Source organism: Schistocerca nitens, chromosome 3 (assembly GCF_023898315.1).
Source record: "Schistocerca nitens isolate TAMUIC-IGC-003100 chromosome 3, iqSchNite1.1, whole genome shotgun sequence".
In the NCBI taxonomy this organism is placed as follows: domain Eukaryota; kingdom Metazoa; phylum Arthropoda; class Insecta; order Orthoptera; family Acrididae; genus Schistocerca; species Schistocerca nitens.
The window spans coordinates 169,734,741-169,754,190 of record NC_064616.1 but is presented as its reverse complement, the minus strand read 5'-3'; the positions used below and the strand labels follow the sequence as shown (position 1 = coordinate 169,754,190).

The 19,450-nt window shown below is 44.6% G+C and overlaps 1 protein-coding gene and 1 non-coding gene across 2 annotated transcripts in view; both read right to left on the bottom strand.

The window, feature by feature from the left end:
- Positions 1–19,450, bottom strand: part of LOC126248110 (dystrophin, isoforms A/C/F/G/H-like) — a 1,130,095-nt gene that overhangs the window by 955,140 nt on the left and 155,505 nt on the right. The window lies entirely within an intron of this gene.
- On the bottom strand, positions 3,457–3,531 carry Trnat-ugu (transfer RNA threonine (anticodon UGU)). Its single transcript has one exon. It is a non-coding gene; the product is annotated as a tRNA-Thr (tRNA).

Here is a 19,450-nt window from a genome sequence, read left to right as displayed (position 1 = left end):
ACATACGGTTCACGTCCACGCTGTCGCGGCATGCTACCAGTGTTAAAGACTGCGATGGAGCTCCGTATGCCACGGCATACTGGGTGACACTGACGGCGGCGGTGCACAAATGCTGCGCAGCTAGCGCCATTCGACGGCCAACACCGCGGTTCCTGGTGTGTCCGCTGTGCCGTGCGTGTGATCATTGCTTGTACAGCCCTCTCGCAGTGTCCGGAGCAAGTATGGTGGGTCTGACACACCGGTGTCAATGTGTTCTTTTTTCCATTTCCAGGAGTGTACTTAAACCTAACCAACCTAAGGACATCACGCACATCCATGCCCGAGGTAGGACTGGAACCTGAGACCGTAACAGTAGCGCGGTTCCGGACTGAAGTGCCTAGAACCGCTGTAAGCGAGTTTCGAATTCGAAGAGTTCATCCCCACATGGAGATCTCTCCCCTTCAGTATTACAATGCCAGACCACATACGAGCGCTGCGACATTTGCAAGAATCCGACGCCCTGGATTTACTGTTATCGACCATCCATCCTTCATACAGTCCCGATTTGTCCCATCCGATGTTTACGTTTTCAGAACTTAAAGAAAACTTTTTATGATTTCACTTTGATAGTGATGAAGCGGTGCCAAGCAGAAGTGAGGTTGTGGTTCCGTCAACAAGGTCAAACACGGTATCAAAAACAGGTTCATCGCAGGGAGAAATGCGTTCGTCACCAAAGTGACTCGGCTGAGAGAAAAAATGTACGTATACACGAAGAACAAAGATGTAGAATGTTATCAATGTTTATTTTATTTTTAAAACATTTTTAAAGAGTTTTGATACAAAAGAATCGGAAGCATTACTTTCCAGCACGCCCTCGTAAATCTAAAATATTACCATATTTTACTTCAAACTGTAGATTATACACGCTTGTAATTTAAACGTCACTGAAGTTACCCACCGCTTCTTGGCCTATATGTAAACCATTAGATAAATATAGAAGACATGCGTGACCTCTTTGCAAGTATGCAGTTACCGCTGGCCTGAGTTCACACAAGGCGCCGCAGGTGCCTCGGAGAATTTCACTTTAGTAATTGGCCAGCCTGCGTAAGCAGTCATAACTTCGAAGCTGAATTAGCACGCGTTACACACGGCACCGGCAGCGATTATTCTGTTTTTATCCAGTTTTCACTATATTGTGACTTTGTTATAACGTTGATAAAGGCGATAAACTTTGGAAAAGTCTTCAAATTTGTTAAGTGGAAGTGAAGATGGAGAACTTTCTGAGGACAACAAGGAAAGTGGTAATGAAGATAGGAAACTCAAGTACGGAAGATACGACCACAGTCATTTAAATTTCGGTATCACGTGCACTGTTGTGAACAATGAAGAGCATCCACAGCTGGGTTTGACAGTATTTTTGTTGAATGCATAATACCAAGCAAATTTAGGCGTCATTTAGAAAGTGTTTACAAGAATGACAAGGTAAAACCAAGACAGTATTTTTCTAGAAAACTGAGTCAATGAAAGAACAAAAATCATAATTTCTAAACAGGCGAAACTCTCTCACAAAGCACTTCTAACGTCCTACAATGCAGTTTTCTGAGTGGCAAAATGTAAAAAAGCACACACGACTGCACGAGGACAAACTCTACCGTGTGGTATTGACATGATATCCATTGTGTGTGGACAGTTCATGGCAAAACAGCTTTTGCACATTCCTTTGCCTGACGCTACATTAATTGTCGAATTCAAGGTTTAGGAGCGGAACGTCATGAAAAAATTACGGAAAAAATTAGAAGGAGGGATTTACTTTATAACAGCACTCGGTTGTTTTTTCAGCGGAAACGTATTATCGCGCATTTTTAACTTAGGCGAGAAGGCTGTTCTTACGTGGAAGAACAAAATCATACCACTGCTACGTGCTTTCTAAGACACTGACTTTCTATTAAAGGTTGCACAGTTATGTAGTATATTTGAGAAGTTAAAGTAACTGAATGTGTCTCTGCAACGAAGTGTAACTCATTTCATTCAGCATATTGCTGAAGTTTCGGCTTTTAAAAGACGATATTTGCAGAATTTTATAAGCGACAATGAGATACGTCTTACCGCAGGTATTTTTTGTGTAAATGGACATATCTGAACTCCACGTTTATTTTGAAAAATACTTTTCTGAAAACTGTGGTAGGTCTCAGTGGATTCAAAATCCCTTCAGTAATGATTCTCCTTCTGATTTCAGTACTGCAGAAGAGGAAGAGCTGGTATAACTTTAATCAGGTTCTTCACTAAGAGTAGAGTTTTGATCAGTCACATTGCCACCATTTTGGTATTCAGTAACGAAATAGTTTCCAAGATTGAGCAAGGAAGCACTGACGATATTAATTAATTCCTTCCACAACCTCCTATCTTTGCGGGTGTGTGTTTTCGGCATTAGCTATCATAAAACCAAGTACATATCAAGACTCGGTGTGGAGAAGGACATGAGAGTAGCTTTATCTCACTCGCTACAAAGGTTTAACAAGTTGCGTAACAAGAAGCAAAAGCTCAAGCGTAGCATTATTTTATACGTAACTTGTTTTTATTAATTATTTCAATTTTCACAAGGTATCCTACAAGGGAGCCACGAACTCAGAAACGCTGATAACCCCTGATGAAACAGACAGGATGTCGGTGTCTTGAGGTGGGTAATATTCCACGTAGACAGAAGGAAGGTGGGTTGGAATCCCAACCTGAGAAGGGTAGGTTACGTAATAGTTAGTATGATGTCAAAGCAGGGATATACGTTGGTGTCCAAAATTAAAGCAACAAACCGCTATTTCCCAGTCTTGTGTCTAATACGCGGTATAATTACGCAAAAGGTCGACAGATGTCTGAACGATCGTGTTCTGCACGAAGGATGACATGCCGGTTAACGGACAACCACGACAACGATGACGTCAGGGCACCTTTCAAGCGGGGTAACGTGGCAGGTAGTCCCACATCCACAATCGCTGTGTATACAGTCACAGACGGTGCAGTATGGTACAAACAAGATACCTACCAGACTCTGCGGGGGAGGGCCATAGGAAGAATGGAAGCACGACAGTCGCAAACTGATGTGGCCCGAAGGCTTCATGTGAATCGTTCTGTTGTTTCTCGGATGTGGCGACAATGTGTAGAGACCGAAACAGTATACCAATACCAGGGTAGGGCCGACCATGTGTGATATCAAAAAGAGAGGACCGTTATTTGGCCGTAAAGGCACGACGGTACTGCCTTACTACTGCACGACAACTGGCATCTGACCTCGCAGCATCCACTGGACCTGCCGTATCGAAACAAACACTGTACAGAAGTATACATGACGGTAATATTTGTTCCCGAAAGAAGAGTTACCGTGGATGACCATGCAGCTTTGCTAGAAACGAAATGATAATTAAATGGACACCCTAGCTGCAAACAGGCGTTGATGTACTTCATTGGGGACATGTTGAAAATGTGTGCCCCGACCGGGACTCGAACCCGGGATCTCCTGCTTACATGGCAGACGCTCTATCCATCTGAGCCACCGCGGGCACAGAGGATAGTGCGTCTGCAGGGACTTATCCCTTGCACGCTCCCCGTGAGATCCACATTCCCAACATGTCCACACCACTACATTCGTAGTGCGCCTAATAGATGTTTGCCCATCATACTCATTACTCGTGGCAGATTAATCCACCAAGTCCCGTACGAGTTCGGGCATAGCGTGTGCGTTCGCACAAGAAGGTCAATGGCCGGGAAGCCATATTTTAACTATACATGACGGTAGTATCTGTTCCCGAAAGAAGAGTTACCGTGGATGACCATGCAGCTTTGCTAGAAACGAAATGATAATTAAATGGACACCCTAGCTGCAAACAGGCGTTGATGTACAGAAGGCTTTGCCAGAGTAGCCTTTATTGTCGTCGACCTTTTGTATGTGTGCCTCTGCTGCGTCTTCACAGAAGGGAACGTTTAGAGTGGAGTCGTCCACATGCCACCTCGACGGTCGAACAGTGGGCCAATGTTCTTTCCGCAGTTCACTCCCGATTTGGTCTGGTGAGTGATTCTCGACGTATTCGCATCTGGAGGGAACGTGGAACACGATTTCGGGACACAAACATTGTGGAAAGAGACCGATATCGAGGAGGATCCTTAATGGTGTGGGCATGTTGACCACTGCAACACCTCTTCATGAAGTTGTACGAGTGAATCGGCAAGGTTTAACTGCTGTCAGGTATCGCGACGAGTTGTTGGGGCCGTATGTGCGGCTGTCGCGAAGTGGTGTGGGCCCACACTTTGTATTGATGGATGATAACGCTCGACCTCATAGAACACGGCTGGTTGATGTTTTCTTGGAAACGGAAGGTACTGCATGCATGGCGTGGCCTGTTCGTTCTCCCGATTTGAATTCCATAGAGCATGGCAGGGATGCACTAAGAAGACAGTTTGCATCACGTCAACATCCACTCTCCGAGACTTGCGAGCAGCTCTGCAGGAAAAATGGGCGTTATTGCTTCAACATGAGACTGATGGCCGGCTGGAGTGGCCAAGCGGTTCTAGGCGCTTCAGTCTGGAACCGCGCGACCGCTAAGGTCGCAGGTTCGAATCCTGCCTCGGGAATGGATGTGTGTGATGTCCTTAGGTTAGTTAGGTTTAAGTAGTTCTAAGTTCTAGGGGACTGATGACCTCAGAAATTAAGTCCCATAGTGCTCAGCGCCATTTGAACCATTTGAGACTGATGACATCACTCACAGCATGCTCCGTCGTCGTCAGGCCTGTATTGCAGCCAGACGTGGCAACACCCCATGCTGCGCACATTGACCAGTTGTCGGCATGTGTGTGTAAATCTGTTAAGTTGGAAAAAACTAAGAACATTTTTGTCTGCCGTTACGCATATTACAGTTGTTTATCTTTTGTGTTGTTTACACTGTTTCTACATTATCACCTGTGTCAAAATAAAGGCAGCCTTGAAAAATTTCCATTTGTTGCTTTAATTTTGGACGCGAGTGTACTGGGGATAGGCAAATCAATGTGGACACCTGTACTTACTTGGCAATGATTTATTAATAAGGGGTTAGATCCTCATTTGCCCGCAATACAGCTGCGATTCTTCTTGGAATACTGGCATATAATGACTGTATAGTCTCCAGTGGAATGTTATGCCACTCTTCGATCAGAACCTCTTCTAACTCCCGTAGCGACGAGGGAGACGGAAATCTGCTCCGTAATCTGCGCTCCAATACCGCCCACAAGGGTTCGATGATGTTCAAGTTTGGGGACTGTGCTGGCCAGGGAAGACGCTGCAGTTCAGTTGCATGCTCCTCATACCACGATTGTACTGTCCTGGCTGTGTGAATGGGTGCTTTACCGTCCTGAAATACAGAGTCATTGTTGAGGAACAACATTTGAATCATGGTGAGCACCTGATCGCCTAAAATATTCACATAATCGTTGGCTGCAACACAGCCTTTGAGAGTAATGATGGGACCAGCAGAATACCATGATATGGCTGCCCACACCATCACACTTCCTCTTCCTTATTTAAACGTTGGAATCAAGCAATTACGATTGTAGGCTTCTTTTGGCGTTCTCCAGACGTAAGCCTGGCCCGATGTTGGAAATATCAAAAACGTTGACTCGTCGGACCGTATGACGTGTTTTCACTAATCAGCCGTCCAGGATTCAAGCTCCTGACACCATGTTCTACGCTTCTTTGCGTTGATTGTCGTCACTAATTCGGTATAGAAGCTCGACCACGAATATTCGCTTTATGGAGTTCTCGGCGGACAGTGTCGATAGATACGAGGCTCCAAGATGGCTTTTGAGCTCTGCAGTCACTTTAGCCGCCGTAATTTTGTGTTGTTTTGACACAGTTCGTGTTAGCGTACGACGATCTCTGTCATTTAGTTTTGATTTGCGCCCACTATTACATTTACACGACGATGCCTTTCCATGTTTTGTGTAGGCTGTCATGACTGTTGGAACAGTTGCTCTTGAAACATTCAATAAGTTGGCCGTCTTGGTTACTGATGCTCCAGCTAATCGGGGCCCCATAAGCTGCTCTCTTTGGAACTCTGATAGGTCTTTCATTGCACGTCGAACTAGGCCATTGAATGCAAATACGAAGTGTGCAGTACTCGTAAACAAACTGCACTGATGCCTAGTCCGTACTGAACACGCGCAGTCCAGCACGACAAGTGTCTTACCTGCGTTGTTGACCGTCAAACACAACCATTCCATTACTAACACTGTTCACATTATTTTGCCTGTCCCCTGTAGATGCACCATTCTCTTAGTTCTGGTTTGGCAACATTCATATTTTGGTTTAGAGGTTTTTAAAAGTTCGTTTAGGTTGAAGTGATGGATGCATACGGCGTAGCCGTAAGTGTGTCTATTCAACAGAAATACTGCGTCGCGAAACAATGGTTATTACGAACGTGAATACGTTACGCGTGTCTCGACAGCTTCGAGCAGTACGTGGGTCGACGCAGTGTGACGCGAGCCGATAAATTGTGCCGGGCGTCACACTGTGCCGCAGTCAACAGCTCGCCGGAATATGAGCTGCAGCCGGACAAAAGTGAATGGATATTGTGGGGGGAGGGGAGGAGGGTGGGGATGGAAGGGGCGGGGGGGGGGGGAACGAGGGAGCGTAGCGATGGGGAACAAATGAGAAGTTGGTTGGTTGCAAGCGCCGGCAGCTGGCGCAACGCGTAAATCACTTGTAGTCGCTCGTATCGCTAACGAGTTACGGGAAAAAAAAAACGTGTAAATAAATAACTATATCTCATTCTTGTGGAGCACGCTGTCCGAAGAGTGATGGATTCCCTCCGGTCCAGAATACGCTTAGCTCTTTGCAGGTCTGTAGAGCAGTTTTTAAAGGTAAGTACCGTGTCAGCAAGAACATTTTAACAACGTGTGAGTAGACAGTCATGTAAGCGTCGAATGAGGAAAACTCATCTCACATGAGTAGGGAGTAGTTGTTAAGAATTCTTTACTGCAGTTAATACGATTATTAACCAGTAGTTCTACAGTTGTAAATACATAATTGTAGTAGTACGGAGCGTGCCTACATATCTATACAAGTGGTACCATGTACTACAGAAATGCCCGTCTTTTTTTGCGAATATCATATTAGGTACTCTTTACGAGATCCATAGAAACAAAAAATCAAATGAAATTATATAGTCCCAGAGACCTTTTCAAGTCTCAATCATATATAAGATGTATATATGCAGACTGCAGTGACGAATGAAAATAGGGGGACACGAAGTGGGCTGAGGAGTGAATGGAAATTTGAACTGTGGAGGGAGGCGTACTAGGGTAGTCCGTGTAGTTGAGCACAGCCAGTGTCCCAGGGGGCGTAGTGGTTAGCGCAAGTGCCTAGAGAGCAGGAGACCCAGCTTCGAGTCCTGGCATTGGTACAAATTTTCTTTCGTCGCTTCACTCAGCATATAATCGTACAATAAAAAACCAGATTCACAATAGTTAAGATTTCCTATGCATAATTAACACACTCATTTCACAACGGAAAAAAAACAAAAGAAGAAGTCTCATTTACCCAATTTCCAGTTTGAATCTAAACCCATAATTTGCTACTGCTTAATCCAGTTTGTAAACTCTTCGCCAGAAAGAGAAGATGCCATTATAAATTCTCCCACGTCTATGGCAGTTACCAATTTTAGGCGGTTTGCTCTGATGTGCTGTATTAAAGTCCAGTTTTCTTTGTGGTGTTTCGAGTGATACTATTAAATACCGTTGGTACTGCTCCTTCCGTTGAAGCTTTGGGCTGCACTGACGGAAGAGGCTTTGTGACGCCGCCACGTTCAGCCCAGTTTCTTCCGATATCGAGTTTAACAATTACAGTCCGACAGTCCGATCCACGGACGATGGCGGTTCGCGCATATCGAGGTACAGACGTGGATTGCATTGCTGCCGATTCCGAGCGACAGTTGAAGTATGTGCATGTGGATGCTTTGCTCTTTACGAAAGCATACTTATTCTAAAATATGTCTCTCGCTCTGTTATGCTGCATTTGTCACTTCCCGTCACCATCAGCGATGACTACTCGCAACGTATGAAACAGAAATTCACTGAACACGTTTAATGTTTGCTTTAGCCACGGCATTCACAGTAGAGCACTCAGAACAATACTGAATGATCACTGGCTGTCGGAGATTGCGTAACGTAGGTGCGCAGAATAAGCCTAGACTCAACCGCCATCATTCGTGGTCAATTTCGAGACTGGGCACACAGCTGAGGAAGAAAAGGAAAACAAAATGGACCTGACCTCGTCGACGGAATCATCCCGGCATTCGTCTGAAGTGATTTAGGGAGACGACGGAAAACCTGAAACAAGGTGGCTAGTCCTGTTACTAACGAAATCGAGGCCGAGCTCGCTCGGTAATGATGAAGACACTAACACAACACAGTCGTCACGCACTCCACACACAAAAATAAAACACTCAGACATCTCAAGAAGTTGTGTCAATAGTCGTCAGGAAAGAAAACCGCAGTTTCCTAGGTCCAATCCGAAGACTGCGCGAAGTTTCGAGCTCCTGTAATCTACTGCCGATGTTGGAGACTTTGCGTTGTTTTAAATCTGGTATGCTTGTCTCGTTGCTTTCGCAAAAATGGCCTGACCTGTACTGTATGCTAGAGGGAATCCGTTCCTTTACTTTGTATTACAAAGACAATGAATAGAAAAAGTAGTAATTACATAACTAGGCCCATAGAGGTGAGTGTAAAATTCAAAGGACTTAAGTCACAGTGAACCAATGAATCGGCGGGAGACAAAAAAAGGGGGGGGGGGTCTGTTTACGTCCTGAGCACTTTTGCCAATGCTTCTGTTTGGTCCTTTCGGGCAGATATATGAACAGTTTTCTAGTCAAGACTGTCCAATAAACACTGTGAACCATTTTGGACTTAACTTCTACCACATTAAACGTTTATACATTGCAAAATTTCCAGTGGTTTTTACAAGATGCCTCAAGAAATGGAAACACAGTATTATCAGTTTTATGTTTAATATCGAGCTCTTTGTCTTTTGGAGACAATGAACAACATTAGAAATACTACATCAGGTCTATCAATTTTCAAACAAAATGTACAACGGTTTTATTGAGTTCTGATGAACAATAACGCCTGGCTGTTACACACTTGAGGTCATAGCGATAGCGATATGCATATATACAGATGTCGGTAGTATAGCGTACACAAGGTATAAAAGGGCAGTGCATTGGCGGAGCTGTCATTCATGCTCAGATGATTCATGTGAAATGGTTTCCGACGTGTTCATGGCCGCACGACGGGATTTAACACACTTTGAACGCGGAAAGGTACTTGGACATGGGACATTCCCTTTCGGGAATCGTTAGGAAATTCAGTATTCCGAGATCCACAGCGTCAAGAGTGTGCCAAGAATACCACAACGCAGGCATTATCTCTCATCACAGTCAACGCAGTGGCCGACGGATTTCGCTTAACGACCGAGAGCACCGGCTCAAATGGTTCAAATGGCTCTGAGCACTATGGGACTTAACATCTGAGGTCATCAGTCCCCTAGACTTAGAACTACTTAAACCTAACTAACCTAAGGACATCACACACATCCATGCCTGAGGCAGGATTCGAACCTGCGACCGTAGCACCAGTGCGGTTCCGGACTGAAGCGCCTAGAATCGCTCGGTCACAGCGGCCGGCAGAGCACCGGCGTTTGCGTAGAATTGCCAGTGCTAACAGACAAGCAACACTCTGTGAAATAATCTGAGAAATCAATGTGGGACGTACGACGAACGTATACGTTAGGACAGTGCCGCGAAATGGGGCATTAATGGGCTATGGCAGCAAACAATCGCCGCGAAAGCCTTTGCTAATAGCAACGACATCGTCTCCACTACTTCTCCTGGGCTCGTGGCCACATCGGCTGGACCTTAGACGATTTCAGTTGGTAAGAGCTTATGGTGGGGTTCGAGTGTGGCAGAGACTCTGCGAAGCCATGGACCCAAGTTGTCAACAAGCCACTGTGTAAGCTGGTGGTGGCTCTATAATGGTGTGGGCAGTGTTTACATGGAATAGACTGGGTTCAAAATGGTTCAAATGGCTCTGAGCACTATAGGACTCAACTGCTGTGGTTATCAGTCCCCTAGAACTTAGAACTACTTAAACCTAACTAACCTAAGGACATCACACACATCCATGCCCGAGGCAGGATTCGAACCTGCGACCGTAGCAGTCCCACGGTTCCGGACTGCGCGCCTAGAACCGCGAGACCACCGCGGCCGGCGGAATAGACTGGGTCCTTTGGTCAAACTGTATCGATCATTGACTGGAAATAGTTATGTTCCGTTACTTGGAGACCATTTGAAGCCATTCATGTTCCCAAACAACGATACTCCTTGTCACCTGGCCACAACTGGTTTGAAGAACATTCTGGACAATACGAGTGAATGATTTGGCCACCCAGAAAGTCCCATCGAACATTTGTGGGACATAATGGAGAGGTCAGTTCGTGCACAAATCGTGCACCAGCAACATTTTCGTTATTGTGGACGGCTATAGAGGCAGCATGGTTCAATATTTCTGCAGGGGACATCCAGCGACTTGTTGAGTCCATACCACGTTGAGTTGCTGCAGTAGGCCGGGCAAAAGGAGGTCCGACACGATCTTAGGAGGTATCCCACGATTTTTGTCACCTCAGTGTAGATTCAAGATGTGGAAATATGCTACGGTACTGCTCCTAGGATTTAGCTTTTAATCCTTTTATTGTATGCAAGCGAGGTTCATTCATGTCTCAATGGAAAAACAGCAGATGAAATCGTATCTAGCTAATTAAATTAGTGTGCTCCGCTTCTCTGGATTTTGCTGTGTTTATTTTCACCTTGTTTTGTTTATTTAACTTTTTTGTGTTCGTTTAAGTGAATTTAATGATCAAATTTGCGCAATAACGTCTTACAGAAATAAGTGTAGTTGTGCAAATACGGAATGGACAAAGAGATTAGTGCCAAAGATAAAAGAAACATAAAATTCGCAGAAAGGCGATACATTCTGCCATAGGCGGAAATAAGATGAGGGAAATTAAATCACTGTGTTTTTATTCAGTAACAGAAAACAGGGATGGTGACGGAGAAAAACATTGTAGTGGAATCATAGACGTCGCCTGAGTTAATAGAGTATTAAACAATCAGTTACTGATACAACAGTGGCACATATTATGTACGAAGTCCACAGTCTGCTGTCACAGGCAAATTTGGCAAAATAATGCAACGAAAGAAGTCTGAAGGTCATAATCGTCTTTGCTCGTTAAAATGTGAATGCGCGGCCAAAACCAAAGGTTCAGGATTCCATCATCGAGTTTTTTTCCCAGCACTTTTCCTAAATTTGTTTTGTGCAAGTGAAGTAATGAAAATACTGAACCGCGCTATGCTACGCGAAACTGCTTGAGTCTACAAGTGCCTCCTGGAAAGAGCACTTTAATTTATCAATGGAAGTATATTTCACTGAACACAAGGATTTTGTGTTAAAACGCTCGCATCCACTGTGTTGCCTTGGGTTTCGCGTGAATTTATTTAGTTAAATTAGAAGAAAGATTAATCGACTGAAAATAGAGAACAGTAGCCTATATGTGTTTCTTGCGAGGCGATCGCTAACTCAGAGAAAATTTTACACCCAGAAAAGCTTTGCAAATACGTGTAAGCAAATATTAAACAATTACTTTGTAGGTATGTCACATTTTGTTTCGACACTACGCTAATTATATAAAAATCGTGGAAACTATCAGGCAAATAAGTTAAAAAAGACAGTAGTGTAAACTAACGCCAGCCGAAGATAACACGTCTTACGGCAATTAAGTACTATAAAAGGAACCGGTAAATGTTTTATTATGAAATAAAACGAAATGTATCTGCAGTCACAGGCTCTCAGACCTGTGGTCCAGAAATAGATAGGCGAAACTTGGCCCATATTATCGAAAGAATGCGCCTTCGTAATGGTAACTGCTAACCAGGTTGAAATGGCTCTGAGCACTATGGGACTCAACTGCTGTGGTCATAAGTCCCCTAGAACTTAGAACTACTTAAACCGAGCTAACCTAAGGACAGCACACAACACCCAGCCATCACGAGGCAGAGAAAATCCCTGACCCCGCCGGGAATCGAACCCGGGAACCCGGGCGTGGGAAGCGAGAACGCTACCGCACGACCACGAGATGCGGGCTGCTAACCAGCGATTGTGTGATGATGCTCAACTATGAGATACCTGGTTTGAACCGAGGTTAAACTAAAAAAAACACACACACTTTTGTGTGTCAGAGAGTGATGTGCGGGCAGATAACGCTGTAGATGATGATCTGTCAGCCGGATGCATAAATTAATTTCGGCGTTTGGGCCCCCCCTAGCATCTTTTCATGAGGAGCAGTCTATTTGCTGCCCTACATCTCACCTTTTATAGACAACAACAATCCCTCAACACTACCTTGCACAAGCACAGGACACAAATAACTACAGACTCTTCACATCTGGTTGCAGGAAGCAAACGAGAAACGGTCAGTTAATTGGCCCACCCCTCCCCCTCCCCCAAGGCACTCTATTACTAGAACGTACAACTAAATTAACAGATCTGTATTAAGGACACAGCACCTGTTGTGTACAGACCTGTTGTAATATTCTCGAAGCTAGCCGATTAATATTCGGCGCACCGAGAGATGTGGCCCAGAGGTTAAAAAGCTGGTTTCGTATTCGGGAGTATCACGATCAACTCCCGTCTGGCCATCCTGGGTCACGCTATACGTAGTATCCTCAAATCATTGTAGCCGAACGCAAGAGTTTCACACCGAGGCCACGGATGGTTCCTTCCAGGATTATCCTCCAACTGAGAATGATGATCTCTACCACGGTAGGACATTAAACTCTAACCATTCTTTTTGCTATTACTACAGGGTGTATCAAAAATAATCATTCGATTTGGCACGTCTATATTTCTGAAACTAATATATACAATGAATTTTGTTGTTTGATAAACGGGAAACTCAAAAAGTTTTTTTTTAATACCTTTTCATAGGTGTTCAATATGCCCCCCTTGAGATGTACGGCATATGTCAGTGCGGTATTCAAATTGTTCCGACACTGCAGCGAGCATGTCTCGAGTTACAGCTTCCACAGTTATGACTCAGTTCATTCATTGTTGTTGGTAACGGAGGCACATAAACAGAGTCTTTTATAAGCCCCCACACGAAATAATCACATACAGTCAGGCCTGGTGACCTTGGAGGCCAGTAATGTAACGCTGAATCATTTTGTCCAGTGAGACCGGTCCATCGTTCAGTCCTTTGATTTAAGAATTCCCGCACTTCCAGATGCCAGTGTGGCGGTCGTGTGACTAGGGCCTCCCGTCGGGTAGACCGTTCGCCGGATGCAAGTCGCCACTTCGGCGACTTGCTCGTCGATGGGGATGAAATGATGATGATGACAACACAAAACCCAGTCCTTGAGTGGAGAAAATCAACGACCCAGCCGGGAATCGAACCCGGGTCCTTAGGATTGACATTCTGTCGCGCTGGCCACTTTTTTTTTAAGTTCGTCGTTGGTCCATTAACTCAGTTTTATATTATTGCAGAGGGCAGCTAACCCTCTGACCGAACACGCTGAACTACCGTGCCGGCTGTTGGACCATACACCTTTTCCCGAGAAACTGCACGAAACACATTAAATTTTAGAGAGCCCATCTCATGTTGTACAACTTCGTGTGGCCGTTCCGTACCAGCCGGCCGAAGTGGCCGTGCGGTTAAAGGCGCTGCAGTCTGGAACCGCAAGACCGCTACGGTCGCAGGTTCGAATCCTGCCTCGGGCATGGATGTTTGTGATGTCCTTAGGTTAGTTAGGTTTAACTAGTTCTAAGTTCTAAGTTCTAGGGGACTAATGACCTCAGCAGTTGAGTCCCATAGTGCTCAGAGCCATTTGAACCATTCGTTCCGTACCCCATATTCTCACATTATGATACCCCACATTCTCCCATTATGAAGGTTTACTTTTCCATTTAAATAGAATGTTGCCTCGTCACTAAACACTAAGCTTGGAAGGAAACTGTTATCCTCTATCTTGCCAAGAACGAAATTACAGAACTTTACAAGTTGTTGTTTGTCACCTTCACGAAGAGCTTGCAGTAGCTGAATTTTGTATGGTTTCATGTGTAAATGTCGACGCAACGCACGTCAGACGGACATCGGGGCAATGTTGAGCTGTCGTGCTTCACAGCGAACGGATTTCTGCGGACTCCTCGTGAAACTATGGTGGGTGCGTTCGACGTCTGTAACAGACACTCGCGGACGGCTCGGCGATTTGCCTTTACACAGACAATCTGTTTCTCGGAATTGTTTATGCCATTGTTTGATGCTCTGTGCTCTAGGAGAATCCACTCCATACGTAGTACGAAATTCACACTGAATGGGTATTACTGACCCGCACTGCATAAAACGTAGAACACAAAACGGTTTACTAGAACTGAGGTGTGCGCACAATGCTGCTGCCTAGCGGGAACCATGTTCGCTCTTTCCAACAGTACGTTGTTCACGCACACATCTCAAATAACATAATAGTTATGATTTTTTTTTAAATCGGATGATTATTTTAATACACCCTGTATTATGGTCGTACATACAACTGGTACATGTTGATCATTAACCCTCACATTTTTATTTCGCCGCAATTTTGATCTCCCATCGCTGCAGAAAACTTCAAGAAAATGTTAACTTATTATGTACTGTGGGCTCCTAATTCTCATATTTACTCGCATCTATACCATATGATTAACCTTTGGAAAGCTGTTGTTAAGATCTAAGCGCATAGCCTTCCACGGACACTGTCAATTTGAATTAAATCCTTCTGAGTGTTACGCCACGTCATTATGAAACTCTAAGCAACCATAAAGCCGACATTTGAACTGTCTTTGCTGTTCAGTCGCCCTGAAGAGGACATCTGAAAAGATGGTCAAAACGTCAGCTTTAGTGTTGTGTTAGCGTCAAATAAAGATGCGCCCAAATACCCGAAAGGATTTTATTCAAATATTTCTCGAGACTGTTTAGACGTAACGTGCATCTTTACACACTAACAGCTCGGTGAAACGCGTACAGATTATTTCGGCTGTAAACAAATCAAGCAAAATCCTTGACTGACTATAGCATCGCTGAAAAGGTCCAATAAATATTTGCAGCGTTGCAAGAAGGCAAATAACGTTTCACACGGTGTCGAGTTCGCGGCTGTGAACTGCGCAAGCACTCTTTACTCCGGGGGCCCGCGTTTGATCGATGAGAAGGGAAGCCTACCTCTACAGATAGCGCCGTAACGCGTCAATAAAGAGTTTTTATTGTCCTCCCCTAAATCTGAGCCGCCAGAGGAAATTTAAAGAGAAAGAGCTTCCGATGCCGCTTTCCGATACGCATCACTTTCACGCAGCCTTACCGCGGCAAAACTCTCTCCCCCGAGTTTCTCTGCAAGATCAAAGATACTCCACTATTTTCCGACTGTTACCGTTGCACGAAGAATGTAGCGGTAGCTTGTTCTAGTAAGCAGTAAGAGTTTAAAGGACACCGAAGTGAAGACTGACGTTTTACTTTACTTTCAGTTCAGTTTCATATTCATCTGTTGCCACAAGTTCATGGAAAATCATAGTCATTAGCTTCAAAGATACGAAATTAAAAACATTCTTATAAGTCTGCGTACTTGCCTGCAATCAAAGTGGAAATAGTTACAATGTCGTTATCTACATTATGGTACACTACTGGCCATTAAAATTGCTACACCAAGAAGAAATGCAGATGATATTGACAGGCATTGGACAAATATATTATACTAGAACTGACAGTGATTACATTTTCACGCAATTTGGGTGCATAGATCCTGAGAAATCAGTACCCAGAACAAACACCTCTGGCCGTAATAACGGCCTTGATACACCCGGACATTGAGTCAAACAGAGCTTGGATGGCGTGTACAGGTACAGCTGGCCATGCAGCTTCAACACGATACCACACTTCATCAAGAGTAGTGACTGGCGTATTGTGACGAGCCAGTTGCTCGGCCACTATTGACCAGACGTTTTCAGTTGGTGAGAGATCTGGAGAATGCGCTGGCCAGGGCAGCAGTCGAGTATTTTCTGTATCCAGAAAGTCCCGTACAGGACCTGCAACATGCGGTCGTGCATTATCCTGATGAAATGTATGCTTTCGCACGGATCGAATGAAGGGTAGAGCCACGGGTCGTAATACATCTGAAATGTAACGTCCACTGTACAAAGAGCCGTCAATGCGAACAAGAGGTGACCGAGACATGTAACCAATGGCACCCCATACCATCACGCCGGGTGATACACCAGTATGGCGATGACCAATACACGATTCCAATGTGCGTTCACCGCGATGTCGCCAAACACGGATGCGACCATCATGATGCCGTACACATAACCTGGATTCGTCCGAAACAATGACGTTTTGCCATTCGTGCACCCGGGTTCGTCGTTGAGTACACCATCGCAGGTGCTCCTGTCTGTGATGCAGCGTCAAGGGTAACCGCAGCCATGGTCTTCGAGCTGACAGTCCAAGCTGCTGCAAACCTCGTCGAACTGTTCGTGCAGATGGATGTTGTCTTGCAAACGTCCCCATCTGTTGACTCCGGGATCGAGACGTGGCTGCACGATCTGTTACAGCCATGCGGATAAGATGCCTGTCATCAAGACTGCTAGTGATACGAGGCCGTTGGGATCCAGCACGGCGTTCCGTATTACCCTCCTGAACCCACCGATTCCATATCCTGCTAACAGTCATTGGATCTCGACCAACGCGAGCAGCAATCGCGATAGCCTACAATCCGACCTTTATCAAAGTCGGAAACGTGATGCTACGCATTTCTCCTCTTTACACGAGGCATCACAACAACGTTTCACCAGGCAACGCCGGTCAACTGCAGTTTGTGTATGAGAAATCGATTGGAAACTTTCCTCATGTCAGCACGTTGTAGGTGTCGCCACCGGCGCCAACCTTGTGTGAATGCTCTGAAAAGCTAATTATTTGTATATCACAGCATCTTCCTCCTGTCGGATAAATTTCGCGTCTGTAGCGCGTCATCTTCGTGGTGTAGTAAAAAATGGTTCAAATGGTTCTGAGCACTATGGGACTTAACATCTGAGGTCATCAGCCCCCTAGAACTTAGAACTCAGTAAACCTAACTAACCTAAGGACATCACACACATCCATGCCCGAGGCAGGATTCGAACCTGCGACCGTACCGGTCGCGCGGTTCCAGACTGTAGCGCCTAGAGCCGCACGGCCACCCCGGCCGGCGTGGTGTAGTAATTTTAAAGGCCAGTAGTGCATGTAGATATGTGTACTTTGAAGGAGTTACGCAAAAAAAATTTAATTAAATTATTCAGCGAAGTGACACAGTGACTGGAACGACAGACTCGTAACAGAGTACTTAGGTTGGCGGGGTTCGTATCTCTGGTACGACTGATTAAATTTTCTGTGGCTACTGCCAGTCCCTTCAAACGAACATCGAAATGGTCCCTCCGACAAGACCAGCGACAGATTCTTCTCGAAGCTTTGTCCAACTGAAATACTGTATGTCGCTCGTTGCTTTCACGTCGACACAATGTTTCAGTCTAACTTTTATTATTCAATTAATGGATTCCTCAGTTGCTATCTTATGTATCATTTAATATTTATAAAAATTGTATATATGGTGCAATAAACATTCACACTTTCTATTTTGATTCACGAGTGAATAAAGCCTAGTTTCCACTCACTTACTTGCTACCTGTCGAGGACGACAGCAAAGTCCGTCCGACGCAAGAACAGCATTCCATACATGGAATCAGATTCACGAACTTCAATTGCAAATTTGTGGCAAGTGTACTATATATATATATATATATATATATATATATATATATATATATATACACCGATTTGGTTATCGAATTAACGCACTGAGCGATACACACATAAAAACACCCGCGCACACACCTAGCTTACATATTCTTGACTTGGCAAAATCGTCTCCGGTTTACACTAAAATCCCCTGATTCCAACCAAATTGTTTGAGAGGTTGTTAGGCGCATGTGGTAACTGCAAATGTCCTCTCGAAAATTCCCCCAAAATTGATTTTAAATTCAGACATTTAGAAATACTGTTGCCGTCAAATGGTTGACAAACTTATTGCCAGCTGATGAGTTCTTAAAATATTTATGGTCGAACTCTGTGATCTGAAGGTCTTAATCTAATGAAATACATTTCTATTGTCGACTGTATGGAATATGTGAAAGTTTTTCAATAAAATCAATCGAGAGAGAGAGAGAGAGATAGAGAGAGAGAGAGAGAGAGAGAGAGAGAGAGGGTGTGGGGGCACGGGTGGAGACAGAGGGAGAGATGGGGAGAGGGAGAGAAAGAGAGAGAGAGAGAGAGAGACAGAGAGAGAGATATATGTCTTTGTATCAGAAACAAGTTTTCTTTGTATCAGAAACAAGTACCGTCGCAGGTTCGAATCCTGCCTCGGGCATGGATGTGTGTGATGTCCTTAGGTTAGTTAGGTTTAAGTAGTTCTAAGATCTAGGGGACTGATGACCTCAGATATTAAGTCCCATAGTGCTCCGAGCCATTTGAACCATTCAAAAGATACCGCAATCTGACATATAAAATATCCACGTAATATATGGTCTGAGACGTTGGAGGAGGCGATTAGTGTTTAACGTCCATTCGATAACAAGGTCATTGGAGAAGGAGCCATCCCGGCATGCGATTTAGGGAAATCACGGAAAACCTGAATCAGGATGGCCGGGCGCTGGTTTGAACTGTCATCCTTCCGAAGGCGAGTCCAGTGTTCTAACCAGTGCGCCACCTCGCTTGGTGGTCTGAGACGTTACTGTAGTTTTAAGTCCATAATGAACACATGGCAAGGGTTCTAGAGTCATCGCAGGGGTTCTGAGATCATTGAACTACATTTTTAGGCAGCACTTTTTCACCAGCAAAACTTTATGACACGCTGTCTGTACACTGGGACCTTTGCGCCTACACAAATATGACGAAAGTGGTACTTCGCTGGCAAAAAAAAGGGCTAAAAAGGGTCTTAGCATGCCTGAAAACATCATAAAATGACTGCCAAAAATTATATAAGACCAGAAATACTGCAAATCCAGTAAACGATTTCTAGCAACATTTTTATTATTTAAAGATACAAATCATAAGGCGGGCGGTTCTATGAACTGCGATCGATGAGCAACTTATCCAGAAAAAATGCAAAGGAAACGATTCTGTGTAAGCTCGCATTACGGGTACTTGTTTGTTGTTAATATGTGTTGTTGTTGTTGTTGTGGTCTTCAGTCCTGAGACTGGTTTGATGCAGCTCTCCATGCTACTCTATCCTGTGCAAGCTTCATCATCTCCCAGTATCTACTGCAGCCTACATCCTTCTGAATCTGCTTAGTGTATTCA